General features: G+C 30.9%; 1 protein-coding gene across 2 annotated transcripts in view; it reads right to left on the bottom strand.

Annotated features, from left to right (window-relative positions):
- LOC134708185 (neuronal calcium sensor 1-like) overlaps positions 1 to 16,146 on the bottom strand; it is a 56,544-nt gene that overhangs the window by 31,619 nt on the left and 8,779 nt on the right. The window lies entirely within an intron of this gene.

Here is a 16,146-nt window from a genome sequence, read left to right as displayed (position 1 = left end):
TGTAGTGTTAGGTACCACCTAACAACTGTTTCAAAGTACATTAATCTTAATTCCTATGACAAGATTTCAATGTTATATATATACTTCTTGTATTTGAGTTTTAATAACGATGTTACTCGATGGAATATTCATACTGCTTTTATTTGTGTTTTATTTTGAACAGAAAATCAAAATACAAGATATTTCTGGAGTGAATTACTTTTATGTTCTTTAAAAATGCCATAATTTTACACTGTTTACAAGGTTTGTATGAATGACAAATAAATTAATTCATGCAAATTAAACTACGGTTCATTATCCTATATGAATATTTTCTTTTTGTCCTATAAAACACAGAATGTTATATCATATTTCAACAAAAGATTCAATTCAGAGAAACTGCAACTTAATATGAAAACAATGTATGGGTTTTTACTAACATGGCAGCATTCTATACATTTATGGATTTGTTTCACAAATGTTTAATTGATTGTAACTCTGGAAGTCCAAACGCTGCATTTCCAATTTTATATTTAGATGTAGCTTCACAATTTTTAAATGCCTACTATGGTTTTATTGCCAGTTAGATATCATTATACATGGGACAAAAGTGAGTTCCCAGTCAAAAAATGTCCTATCATTTCAACTAAAATCTATATTTTTCAAAAAATTATGACGAAGTTACTGTATGAGTGATTTTCATAATATAGATACCAAAAGATGTAAAAATGTCTAAAGTTTTATTGTTTATTTAGTCATAATATTCTGGAGTTTTGTTTTCATCATCTGATGAGTTAAACACAAATGCAAATTTTTACGATTTAAATTTGGTTAGAATAATAGCAATCTTTTCTAGAAATATTTTTCTTTGTGTTTATCTCGTCAGAAAATTAAAAGGAGCATGAATAATATTATAACCAAATAAACAATAAAACTTCAGACATTTCTACATCTTTTGGTATCTATATTATGAAAATCGCTCAAAGAATTACTTTGTAATATTTTTTTGAAAATATTGATTTTAGTTGAAATGATAAGACTTTTTTTGACTGGGAACTCACTTTTGTCCAATGACTATATATATATTGACACCATATGTTTAAGGCATAACATCGTGGCCACAAGTTAAATTTTATTTCTGTTTAGTATTAAATTTATATTAAGATCCATTTTGTTACATCTTGTGATCAATTTTATTTGGCAATCGCCAATGGCAGTCAGCAGGGTAAAAGAACATCAGTTGTTCGACCTGTTATAGTCAAATACGTTTCGATTAAATATACTTTTTCACTTTTTTGGTCATTTGGAAAATGTTGTTTGCGCTGTTTTTAGACACATTACAACGAAATTTGTTTTACATGCACACGTACAAAAATTGAAAAATTATCCAACGCAATCATAGGTTTGAATGTAGATTTCAATTTAGACTCGTATATATGAATGAACGGTCATCGTAGCGACTACCAATGCAAGCCAGACCTCCCTCTTAGTCGTCATTTGAGATCCCCTGGCCACACTAAGGCAGATCTCAATCGACTGACCATTACTATCATTGACCACAACTCTGCTTGGTCTAGGGAGGATAGACTTACTCGGGAAAGATTTTGGATAAGAAAATTAACAACTTTGGCACCAAATGGGATAAATGAAAAGATGTAATTCGACACCATGCAGTGCTTCACAACTGGGTTATATTACTTATTATTACAGTCCCCGTTTTTATTTCTATCCTTACTCATTTCTAAAATATATCTGTTGAATATAACAATCTAAATTGCTTAATTTTTTGAGGGATGCATAAGTACCAAGCCACGTCCAACTATTTTACTTTAGTCAAAATTTGTTATTTTTTGAAACGGCCGTTTGTTTTAAACATTGCAGACTCTAATGTTACTACACTACAGTTGTTAAATCTGAAATATTTAGAAATTTAAACCGTTCAGTGCTGTTTATTTAGAAATAAGACCGTTCAATGCTGTTTATTTGGAATTCTTATTGACGCAATCTTTCTTGTAACATCATAATTATCGACACTGTTAAAGCTTTAGAATTGTGCTAGTTCATATCGCACATTATTAATTTTATTTAAAACATTTATTTGAACTCTCTGATGTAATTAGTCATATAACCTATTTCATATTCAACATATTTTTGCAATGATGCAAGCGTCTTAACTGATGTTCGGTTTGCCTTTTTTATTGTATAAATTTCAAGATTTAGTAAAAGTTTATAATCTAAGAAGACTTAAAGATGATTCATTTAACATCAGAATCTGACTGACGAAGGATATCTGTTATCCGAAATATTTATAAATAATTACATTTATAGTTCCTTTTTGTGTTATTGGTGTTGTTATCATAACATATATATATATATATATAAAACGTCTGAATAATAGTCAACGATTTTTCCCACGAGGGCGCTGGATCGTTACAAGTAACGATACATGTACACAATACAATAAATTATATAAACGCCTAAAAAGTGTACATAATTATGCTGGATCGTTACAAGTAACGATACATGTACACAATACAATAAATTATATAAACGCCTAAAAAGTGTACATAATTTATGTACACTTTTTAGGCGTTTATATAATTTATTGTATTGTGTACATGTATCGTTACTTGTAACGATCCAGCGCCCTCGTGGGAAAAATCGTTGACTATTATTCAGACGTTTTATATATATATATATATATATACAACAAATAGAGTTGTAATTTTCCTTCTAGTTTATGATAAAAGGACCTGGCCAGTGGCGGATGTGCCTATGTTGGCTATCGAAACTTAACAATGAGAATGAACCATGAAAATGAGGTCAAGGTCAATAATAATACCCTGTACTTTAATCACTTTTTTTTAATATCTATTACAAATCTATAATTTCTCAATTATCAGGTCTTACTTCCAAGTTTGTTTACATTTCCTTTCATCATGGTTTTAATATCCTGGCACTAGAGCTGTGAGGTAACCAAAGTTATATAATGCATGAGATTTCTTTTGGTTTAAGTTCACAGCATACGGAAAAGATATTGTTGAATTAGAGTACTGGTAAACAATAATTCAATAACAGTACATTTCTGACTATTTTGATAAGTGGGTCTCATTGGGGTCTAAGCGTGACACGGGATTGCTGATTTTTTGAAGGCGTGACACGTGAAAGTCAAATTATTGTGCCGTGAAAACGGGAAATGAGGTCTTGCAAGACCTGGGAAATGACAAAAAATTAGAATTGCTTACGTACATAGTGTAAGCGGGATAGGGGAATCTGACAAAACAGTAAGCGGGATCCGGGATCGGAACCCCCAATGAGACCCCCTGATAAGATAAAGGATCTTGTTTTTAAAGAAAGTCAATGAACACATGCTGTATATAATATATCAACTTCCTCTTTTTTTCAAAATTTGAAGAATCACATGACTTTAAGTGACAGATGATAATTAGAGTCAAGCTTTTATATCACACTCCCAACTCTTGTTCACACAGTTTAAAACTAATCACTATCAAGCTGTTGACCAAATATGAACATTACTGTAGCCAGGGGGGTCAGAACCCCCCCTTGAAAACAAAAAAGCACTGTTATAGTCAAGGTTCTGTTCGAATTGTGACTGTAAAAGTTGAGTTTGTGAGTCCAAATTACCCCCCATTGGAAATTCCTGGCTACAGGCCTGATGAAGTCATTCTGTTCTGTTAAATATTAGAGAAATGTGATCAAATGTGAGACTGAAACCATTGTTAATGAAACAGACATATGGATGGACTGACAAGGTGCAATCAAATATAGCCCACTCCTTTAGTGGCCATAATAATTCTGACCAAATCTTTGTCTTGAAGACCTATAATGGTTTTCTTTTTACACATTGTGAGTAAGATGGAGTTGTCTCATTGTCATTCATGCCGCATCTTCTTATATCTATCTACTTATATGGAAATGGAATTACTTTTCATAATTTGCTACTTCATATAAAGGACAACTCTAAGAGCACTAAAAGCTATGTAGCTTAATTAACCCCTAGTACTATTTTCTTCATCGAATAATTTAAAGATGGCACAACTCAATAATATGTAAATGAGGTAGCTCTTTATTTATCCTGTATTAAGTTCATACCAGTATTAATTCTGCTATGAATCTGCCATCAAACATCTAAATAATGGATTAACTAGTCACCATTGTCACTTTACTGTTTCATAAAGCAATTTATTCCAATATTTATGGAAAAGACACAATTTGTACTTGCACAATCTAAGCAATCAGGCTGATTTAAAATTCATCAATCAATTTCTATTGTTTCTAACACATTTGTTCTGTTTTTCATTTAGGTTTTATTTCTGTATTTTATAAGTTCTATATAAACAATCAACTTTATATTTATTTTGATATAAGATTTTTTAAATAAGTTTAACCAAATTGGTGTTAACTTTTTCTTTTAAAAAGTAAACAAGCTTTAGGGTAGATTTGTTTTAAATATTGCTACCAGTCAAGAGCATTTGCAATCATGAACGGATGTTGCCTTTTCTTTTTTCTTTGAGGGTGCGGGGTGGGGGGGGGGGGGAGGGGGGAAATCTTCACATTATAACCCTGTATGATTGCTGTCTGCAAACCAAAACAATGCAATCCTTTGAAAACCTTAATTTTATTTAATTGTAATCAAAATAACATCGATACCAAAACATGAATTAAGTTCATAAAAATTAATCATATATATCTGATATTTGTACAAGAAATAAAAGGACGGATAGCAGTAGAATGCAAAGTCTGTTAAATAATCACAACCTTAGAATTTGAAGAAAAAAAGTTCAACTTCAATGAGAAAACAATCAACTTTGTATTGGAATAATTTAATGGAAATATATCCACTAAGTCAAAAAGGCACTTTTAGAGAATGATGTCACACGTCCGATGTATTTCATGTAGTCTGGATGTGTCTATGTAAAATCATGGTCAAAATCCAAATTTGCCATATACATCAGCAAGTTCAAATCACAATTAATATGTATACCAAGTTTCATGTTGATGAGACCACAATTTCATGGAAAACTAACTTGGTCAAAAACTTTAACCTTATTATAGAAACAGGTAACTAGCAAAAAGATCAATGGAGGAATAGACGAATCAAGAGAAGAAAAATCCTTACTGTCGAAATCACATCATAAAAATATAAACTTAATCAGACTGACCTTATAGTTTCACATATTTTTTTATTTTTTTTTTTTTATTTTTTGGAGGGGGGGGGGGGAGGTAATATCTAGTTGGGCTTTGATGCCTGTACAAACTTAAAATACTGTTACAGTACATGTATATCATTTTATCAACTACTTTAACTTTCACTTTTCCTGAATAAGCCCAAATATAAACATTGCAAAGATTTATTGTAACAAAGAGAATTTCTTATGTAATTTTCTACAATGTACACATATAATATAAGAACAACATAATTATAACTAATGTATTGTTAAATGTTTAAGAAATAAATTAAATGAACATTTACATTACAACAAAACTGAGCAACAATTGCAACCTAATAAAAGAGATTGAAATTTAACAATAAAAAGATAAAATAAATTTGTTTACACTACAAAGCAGTTATAGATGCCTTTACAAATGTAATAATTGGGTAATTGGTTTATTATTTGGACATATTCTATACTTGACAAATAAATTTAAGTTTCTGTAGCTTATAACTAAATGTTGTTAAAATCAATACATGAGTTACTAGTAACATTAATAAGTTAATGCTATATAAATTCCTTACAGCCACTATACACATGTTGCTTAGCAGTTGCCATATTGATTAGATGTTTTTTTAATCGGCTGTCCATTAAAACAAAATCTTTCTTACATTAGGAATGTCTTATATTGCAATCTCAGGTTATCAACTTTCGAACCTGGCGAAGCTTTATTTGAATAGATGAATTATTCAGGTCTGTCAATAGCAAGAAAGTGCAAGTCTTAAAAGCATGACATGGGTCTATACTGCCACATAATATAAGCTGAATTATGAAATCTTTGTTTTCGGTATGATACTTATCTTAAATAATCACACGAATTTTTTTTTAAAGAGCTCCGCTATAAGCGCATGATACACCCGTTGCAAAAACTGGGAAAATCCCCCTTATAAAAATTCATAAGCAGAAAATGTAAAATCTGAAATTTATATAAATCAAAAGGTAGCTTTTAAGTCAACAGATATAAACAATCCATTAAAGTTTCATAAGAATTTTTGAAAGTGTTTATGAGTAATTGTCCGAAAACTGGAAAAATCCCCCCTTTTTTAAGCATAAAAATTTAAAACACGGAAACCTAAAATATGAAACTTATAAAAATCAAAAGAGAGCATACGTCAATAAATATAAACAATTCACCAAAGTTAAATTAAAGTTAATCGAAGCATTTTTGAGTTATGGGACGAAAATTGGAAAATCCCCCTTTTTTAAGGATTATAAACTTCACAATATGAAAATGAAAAATATGAAATTTTTAAATCGAAAATGAGCTAGCTTACGTCAATAGATATAAACAATTCAACAAAGTTTAATAAAAGTTGGTCAAAGCGTTTATTAGTAATTGTCTGAAGTGTGGACAACAGATGGACGGACAACAGTATACTATATTATAGCAATCCCAATGCATAACTATATATCTCAGATAGATATTCAAGTCTCATTTTAATTCTTATGAGAACACACATGAGCCTTCTCGATGAGATTTTCAAAAATTTTATAAAACTTTGATCGAAATCAATTTTTCAGACCAGTTTTAAAAAACTGTATAGATAAGAAAAGGCATTGAGTACTGTCAACATTTTCTGACTCAGAAATTTGAAATTATCCATAATTCAAAATTCCACGATTTACAAGTCTGGGACGATAGTGGTCCATTTTGCACTGATATGTTTGTCAAATCTCATTTTTTCCGCTTTTAACATGTAACAGAAATAACAAAACAATATATCCGTCACAGTTTATAATCAAAATCAAATAAATTGCATTTCATATTTCTGATATCTCAAAGATATATACAGGTTAACGAGACAGGTAACAAAGTAAAAATCAAGCATGTCAACCTTCTAATTGATTTTTCTTCCTCATTGACAAGTTTATGCTTTTAACTTGCATTGTAAGACAAGAAATAACAATTTTATTTCATATTTTTTGCAAATTATTTTGCCATTAAAAATAAATTGATTGAAATAAGTGATGAGAAAATGAAGTAAATTATACAGATGATTAAGCCACAGAAATATACGGATAAATTGTGGGGGGATTTACTAGGCAAAACAACACATAGAGTATGCATGGTATATCAAAGTATAACAAGAATGTGTCCACAGTACACGGATGCCCCACTCGCACTATCATTTTCTATGTTTACTGGACCATGAAATTGGAATAAATTCTCTAATTTGGCATTAAAATAAGAATGCTCTTATCAAAGGGAACATGTATACTAAGTCTCAAGTTGATTGGACTTCAACTTCATCAAAAACTACCTTGACCAAAAACTTTAACCTGAAGTGTAACAGACGGACAAACAAACAGACGGACGGACGAACGAAAGGACGAATGGAAGCACAGACCATAAAACATAATGCCCCTCTACTATCGAAGGTGGGGCATAAAAATAAGATGTGGTATGATTGCCAATGAGGCAATACTCCATCTGAGACCACATGATAAAGAAGTCAACAACTACGTATGGCTTAAAAAATTAAGCAAATCTCATACCACATTGTAAGCTATAAAAGGCCCAGGGATGACAAATGTACGACTATTCAAAAGAGAAAAATGTACAGTCTGATCTAAGTTCAAAACAATAACAGAAATACAAATATGATATAAGTAGACAACAAAGGACAAGTTAACTGAATAAGACTGGAGACAGGCAAATAAAGTGGCTGGGTACAATTGATTTGCTGACACCAAATCTCATCCCAAACATAGCACAGTGCAGGTGTAACTGGGTAACATAAGACTACACTATAACAAGAGTGCACACTCTGAAATGTCTCACCTTCTTTATTTATCATTGTAATAATGTTGATAGTCCTTAACATAAAGCTTTATTACAACTGTCACATAAACTCAACATTAACCAAAAAAACTAAACATTGATCAATGAACCATGAAAATGAGGTCAAGGTCAGATGAACCATGCCAGGCAGACATGTACAGCTAACAATTCTTCCATACAAAAAAGAAAGTTGACCTATTGCTTATAAATTAAGAAAAACAGACTAAAACACAAATACTTGACACTTAGCAATGAACCGTGAAAATAAGGTCAAGGTAAAAAAAAAACTGTGTGACTGACATATAGATCAAAAATATTTCCATACACCAAAAAAAGTTGACCTATTGCATATAGTATTCAAAAAATAGACCCAAGCTAAAAAAAATAACTTTGATCACTGAAACATGAATGATGAAAATGAGGTCAAGGTCAGATGACACCTGTCAGCTCAACATGTACACCTTACAATCATTCCATACACCAAATACAGTAGACCAATTGCATATAGTACAAGAAAAACAGACAGAAACACAAAACCTTAACCATTGAACCATGAAAATGAGGTCAAGATCAGATGACACTTGCCAGTTGGACATGTACACCTTACAGTCCTTCCATACACCGAATATACTAGACCTATTGCTTATAGTATCTGAGATATGGACTTAATAACACCAAAACTTAACCTTGTTCACTGATCCATGAGGTCGAGGTCAAGTGAAAACTGTCTGACAGGCATGAGGACCTTGCAAGGTACACACATACCAAATATAGTAATCCTTTTACTTATAATAAGAGAGAATTTAACATTACAAAAAATCTGAACTTTTTTTTCAAGTAGTCACTGAACCATGAAAATGATGTCATGGACATTGGACATCTGACTAACGGAAAGTTCATAACATGAGGCATCTATATACAAAGTATGAAGCATTCAGGTTTGCCACCTTCTAAAATATATAGCTTTTAAGAAGATAGTTCACGCTGACCGATCACTAATCCTATGTCGAGCTTTCTGCAACAAAAGTTTCAGGCTCAATAAAAATCAATTGAAGAGGGCTGAACTCATCAGATCAATAAAAAGCAGAAAACCAACTAACAAAAACACAGAGCATATGAGGCAAGGTATTTATCATTACGGACAGCAATGTTTCTAGTGATATCTTTACCAAAGATCAGACTGAACAATTCTTTCTTTAGAAATATCAGTTAAAAAATCCTTTATCATTAACAGAAAGTTGAATTAGTTATATAACTTTGCACTTGAAATCAATAATTGTTGACTGTTTCATTTGTTTCCCATGAATTTCTCGTTTTTAATCATGAAATGTCATTTATTTAACTTAATGAGTTATGAATCATGGAATACAAGGGATTAGCTTAGAAAAAATTATCATTTATTTCAATGTGAATTTTGTTCAAAATATCGACAAGAATAACTGAAACTTTAGAAAACAGTTTTAAGAACAAATTTGGAGGCTCAATAGATGTAAACCATGAATAGACTAAAATTATATCATAGCTTCATATGATAAAATGCTCTGCAGAGCTAAAACTGATATGGTCGCAGAGGTTGGACCTTTAACAGTTACTACATTCAAGCATGATACAGGCTCTGAATTTTTTTTTGTGATCAAATATTTGAAACAGAAGACTAGAGTTTCTATTGCATTTAAATGAATGTGGTAAAAGAACAGAAAAAAATGAATTTGTGAACTATTTGGGTCAAATATCCCAAATCTGAATGCAGTTACTCTAGAGAGTCAGCATTTCCAAGTACCAAAATATTTTCATTCATTAATCATTTATTTATTTATGGACAATATTTAAGTTAAGTTTTAAAGGGTTTCCTTCATAAAAAAATATATATGTAGCATTTTGATACTTAATTCATACAGAATACAGTTTTACTTACTTTTCAAAAAGGACAAACAGAGTAGACACAAGTTTTTCAATTTAGTAACATGTTCTCTAAACTTTTTCTGTACACTAAATATAGTTCACCTCTTGCTTATTAATTAGCATCTGAGAAACAAACTTAACCATGGAATCATAACATTGTCATATGAACAATTACAATAAGGTCAAGGTAAGATGAACCCTTCCAGATACATGTGTACACCATATAAATCATTTCATATACTAAATATAAAAACATTTTTCTAATGTTGTCCGAGAAACGGACTAAAGCACAAATTGGTTGCGTAATACTGACCAATGAAACAATGAACTAAGGTCATGGTCATATGAAACCTTCCAGACAGACATTAATTTCCATGTCAATTTGGCCTCTTGTTGAGAGTTGTCTCATTGGCAATCATACCACATCTTCTTTTTTATATGTAAACATAATCATTCTAGGAAATGACTAGTTAAAAGTCAATTGACCTTAAAAACACATCTCTTGAGTCTTGACCCAAGAAGCAAATAAATAATTACTATCTACCTTCACAATTTTAATAACCATTGCATTTATAAACATAGAAGATTCAACCAAATTCCAGTATTTGGCCCAGTTATTGTAACAACAGAAAGCAAAGGCAATAACCAGTTTCTAAATCAAATTTTAACATTTTCTATCTCAAGTATTATTAATCTTTAATATTTTCCTTCATAACTGTGTGAAATAAAATCATTAGAAATCTTGTCCTAAATGATTAGATAATGAAAGCTAAACATTTCTGAAATTTCTTAATTTCATTATGTTCTCTAAAATTGCAAGATTTTTTAAAGTAAATATTGATTATGACATTTTTTTCATATCCATGTCAGAAATTTGAGATTCTGTTGGTCATCATTATGATCTTTGACATTACACATGTGTACTATTCTTTATTTTTCTTGGTGTATTTTTAATCCTCAATGCTCTTCAACTTTGTATTTTTTTGGCTTTATAAATATTTTGATATGAGCGTCACTGATGAGTCTTATGTAGACGAAACGCGCGTCTGGCGTACTAAATTATAATCCTGGTACCTTTGATAACTATTTAACTATTCTTTAATTTTTGTCAGCACTTTTTGCCCCATTTATATTCTCTTTTCTGTAAACCTCAATAAAACCCTAATAAAACATCTCTTTTTTGTACAGCACCAACATATTTCATACAAATGAGTGCAACAAAAATTTACTGTGCAAGAATTTATCATATTGCACTAGTGCAAATAAATAAGCTTCAAATTAGCGACATCATCTGACAGTGACAAAAATATGCTTGTATATAAACATAAAGAGATGTGGAATGATTGCCAACTATCCATCACTGTGACTAGAGTTAAAATAAAGTGGTTGTAAGCTGTGACTATCAAAGTACCAGTTGTTAGCAATAAAAGGCCACGTACCATATCTAACATGACAACATAAACCTTTTGCTATGAGAGTGATAACGCAGCCTCCTACAAGCTGAATTTGATTTCAGGGACCCTAAGTATAATATGGCATGTCTTCTTCCAATCCTTTCTACCAAATGGGCAAAAAAAGTACATCAACACGAAATTGTCTTAATCATGAAAAATTCTCATATTGGGACAAGCTTGCAAACAATTTGTTACAACATTTTTTTGTATTGACTCACTAATATAATGGATAATGTTTTAAATGACAATATTACCAAGTCACCTTGTTTTACTCAAAATGTTAACATTAAATTTTCATGGAGAGAAAAATTGTAAGAAACTACGGGAAATATTATAATGCTATGCAATAAATTACAATATCTAGCTTCTGTCTGATTAACATTATTCCTATATTATCACATCTTTTCTGAAAGATTCAAGAAATATTGACTTTTCTATTTCTATTTCCATTTATATGCGGATAATCCTTAGGGATTATGAAAGGATTATCTTTTGTGATTCTTCTGAGTTTTAATAAGAGATTTTGGTAACTTTAATGTAATTTGTAAAATATTGCCTTTAAAATTAAGTTAATTGCAATTTCTGATCGTAAAAATTGAAGTAAGATATTGATAATTTTTCATGCCTAAGATATTTTACAAAAACAAAGTAATGAGAATGTATAAGCTGTTTATTAAGTGTATTTGTTCAACTCTTTCTTCTGTAGTTTGAGACTTAAGAAAAACATTTTTTTTATTTTTTTAAAAATCATTTAATTTGAAGTTTTCTTATTAAAATATTGATTCAAAAAGAACTTAATTGCAATTGAGCAAACTTCTATTTAAGATTAAATTGAAAAAATAAGCATATAATTTATTACAATAATAATACCCCACATGAATTCTCTTCACAATGCATCTGGAAAATTTAATGAAAAAAGGAGAGGACGTATCAAATAAAGTCACAAAATCCTAAACATGTTTGATTTCGATGCAACTTTCATACAAGGAGAGATTTAGCTAGCTATAAAACCAGATTTAATCCACAGTTTTCTACATTAGAAAATGCCTGTACAATCTGACAGTTAATATTCATTTGTTTGATGTTTTTGAGCTTTGGATTTTGCCATTTGATTAGGAACTTTCAGTTTTGATGTTTCCTCAAGAGATCATTATTTTTGTAATCTTACTTTTTGATAAAATGAACTTAAAGTCATATGAAAAGAGTGACCGATGAAAAATAATGTTAATCCAATTATTGCACCAATGCATACATATATGATAAACTTTGTCTTCTGTGCTCGATTTTATCTTTTTTTTCGACTAAATTTTGTACATCATAAAAAAAAATTTCAATCGGTCAGTTTATTGTCAAAATATTGCAGCTAATTAATGGTCGTGTTTTAAAGCCGAAGTTTAAGGATTCTCACCTGTTTGTTAACAATCAACAAAGAAGCATGAATATTCAGGTAAGCACGTTTATAACAGGTATTACAAGATAGAGTTTATCTTGGTGCCAGAGCAATGTTTACGTTTGGTTTTCCATACGCACTTGCCTATAATTGCAATCACTGTTTTTTTTATGAGAAAGGTCAAGCTGCATACAGAATCACGTCAGGAAATTGATTGAAGCATTTAAAAAAAAGTAAACTGTTTTCTAAATTTAGACATATGATAGATTTTTTTTGGAAAAAAAAGTACATGTACATAAGTTTTATAATAAAAAGTAGCCATTTAGTTATAAAAAAAATATGCATATCTTTTTACAATTTGAAGTTTCATTTGACTTTAACTTTAACAGCTGTATTTCTTGTCAAAAGTGACAGTCAACACCTTTACACTGATTAAAAGCATACACAGTTTTAATATTCCCCCAGTAGTTTGAGCATAATTATCTTATTGCAGATAAAGCTTCATTTGTGTACTGAAGAACACAAATTCAAGTCACATCTATCAAATGCACCTTGAAACTTCCCCATCAGTCAAAAATAAAATATAGCTGGTTTACAAACATTTAAAACAACTAATTCATCACATCCAGATAAATGTTATAAAAATAGCAGAAACAGAGATTAGATATAATTCAGAAGGATTGGACTACAATTTGGATAAAGTTAAACAAAGACAATAAAGCTGCCTTTACACTTGACATTTATCTACTGATTTTATAGATGTGATGTCATTTGAATACAAATATATCATGTGGACATAAATATTTAATGTCTTTTAGTTATAAATAGACTCACATCCTATTTTTATCCAACAATTTAAAATTGTATCATGTTTTCATGTAAACAGAGAAACACCATACTGTTTTGACTACTATCATTATGATATGGGTGTCTGATTCTCTTCCAAATTATTTTGAGAAGTTAAATCTATGTGTATTAAAACATTACCAAATTACATGACATGAAGTTGCTTTCAAGCTTCCTGACCAAATCTTGAGTGTTACAAACTAGAGGCTCTAAAGAGCCTGTGTCGCTCACCTTGGTCTATGTGAATATTAAACAAAGGAAGCAGATGGATTCATGACAAAATTGTGTTTTGGTGATGGTGATATGTTTGTACATCTTACTTTACTGAACATTCTTGCTGCTTACAATTATCACTATCTATAATGAACTTGGCTCAGTAGTTTCTGTGGAAAATGTTACCAGTAGTAAAAATTTACAAATTTTATGAAAATTGTTTAAAATGGACTTTAAAGGACAATAACTCCTTAGGGGGTCAATTGACCATTTTGGTCATGTTGACTTATTTGTAAATCTTACTTTGCTGAACATTACTGCTGTTTACAGTTTATCTCTATCTATAATAATATTCAAGATAATAACCAAAAAACAGCAAAATTTCCTTAAAATTACCAATTCAGGAACAGCAACCCAACAACGGGTTGTCCGATTTATCTGAAAATTTCAGGGCAGATGGATCTTGACCAAAAAATTTTTTTACCTCGTGTCAGATTTGCTCTAAATGCTTTGGTTTTTGAGTTATGAGCCAAAAACTGCGTTTTACCCCTATGTTCTATTTTTAGCCATGACAGACATCTTGGTTGGTTTGGCGAGTCATGCCACACATTTTAAAAACTAGATACCCCAATGATGATTGTGGCCAAGTTTGCTTAAATTTGGCCAAGTAGTTTCAGAGAAGAAGATTTTTGTAAAAGATATATAAAATTTTGAAAAACGGTTAAAAATTGACTTAAAATGGCAATAACTCCTTAAGGGGTCAACTGACCATTTTGGTCATGTTGACTTATTTGTAAATCTTACTTTGCTGAACATAATTGTTGTTTACAGTTTATCTCTATCTATAATAATATTCAGGATAATAACCAAAAACAGCAAAATTTCCCTAAAATTACCAATTCAGGGGCAGCAACCCAACAACAGGTTGTCCAATTCATCTGAAAATTTCAGGGCAGATAGATCTTGACCTGATAAACAATTTAACTCCCTCAGATTTGCTCTAAATGCTTTAGTTTTTAAGTTATTAGCCAAAAACTGCATTTTACCCTCTATGTTCTATTTTTAGCCATGGCAGCCATCTTTGTTGGTTTGGCGGGTCACGCCACACATTTTTTAAACTAGATACCCCAATGATGATTGTGGCCAAGTTTGGATTAATTTGGCCCAGTAGTTTCAGAGGAGAAGATTTTTGTAAAAGATATATAAAATTTACGAAAAATGGTTAAAAATTGACTTAAAAGGGCAATAACTCCTAAAGGGGTCAACTGACCATTTTGGTCTTGTTGACTTATTTGTAAATCTTACTTTGCTGAACATTATTGCTGTTTACAGTTTATCTCTATGTATAATAATATTCAAGATAACCAAAAACAGCAAAATTTCCCTAAAATTACCAATTCAGGGGCAGCAACCCAACAACGGGTTGTCCGATTCATCTGAAAATTTCAGGGCAGATAGATCTTGACCTGATAAACAATTTTACCCTTGTCAGATTTGCTCTAAATGCTTTGGTTTTTGAATTATAAGCCCAAAACTGCATTTTACCCCTATGTTCTATTTTTAGCCATGGTGGCCATCTTGGATGGTTTGGCGGGTCACGCCACACATTTTTTGAACTAGATACCCTAATAATGATTGTGGTCAACTTTGGTTTAATTTGGCCCAGTAGTTTCAGAGGAGAAGATTTTTGTAAAAGTTAACGACGACGGACGACGACGTACGCCGGACACCAAGTGATGAGAAAAGCTCACTTGGCCCTTTGGGCCAGGCGAGCTAAAAATGTATGGTATGATTGCAAATGAGAAAATTATCTATCTATCAGAGACCTAATGATGTTGATGATATGAATCTTATCACCTATATCATGTATATCATGTATATCATGCATGTATATCATGTATATCACCTATATCATGTATATCATGTTTCTCTAATTCTATGGAAATTTATCCCTTTCCGAACCCATTGCATAAAAAAAAATAATCAACGTGTGGTTGCTGGTGATCTCAAAAGATCATTGGATGATTTTAAGGGTCATGACCTTTTTAGCTAACTGGATGAATCAACATTTGATACCAGGTGTTAATGAAATTGACAACTTCGTGCAATGTGAAAGGCACTTGAAGGGGATTTTCGGTTAACAAAAAAAAAGAAAATGTCTTTTTAATCATTAGAGAAACAGATTCTTACATAGTTACTCGTGGATTATCGGATTTATCCAATCTCGATAGTTAAATTATAAATTTTAAAGTCCTCGCCGAGGCGGCTCGGACTTTAAAATTGATAATTTAACTATCTCGATTGGATAAATACGATAATCCACTGGTACCAATGTAAGAATCTATA

The sequence above is a fragment of the Mytilus trossulus genome, chromosome 2 (genome assembly GCF_036588685.1).
Source record: "Mytilus trossulus isolate FHL-02 chromosome 2, PNRI_Mtr1.1.1.hap1, whole genome shotgun sequence".
Lineage (NCBI taxonomy): Eukaryota > Metazoa > Mollusca > Bivalvia > Mytilida > Mytilidae > Mytilus > Mytilus trossulus.
This window is presented reverse-complemented; position numbering and strand designations above follow the sequence as displayed.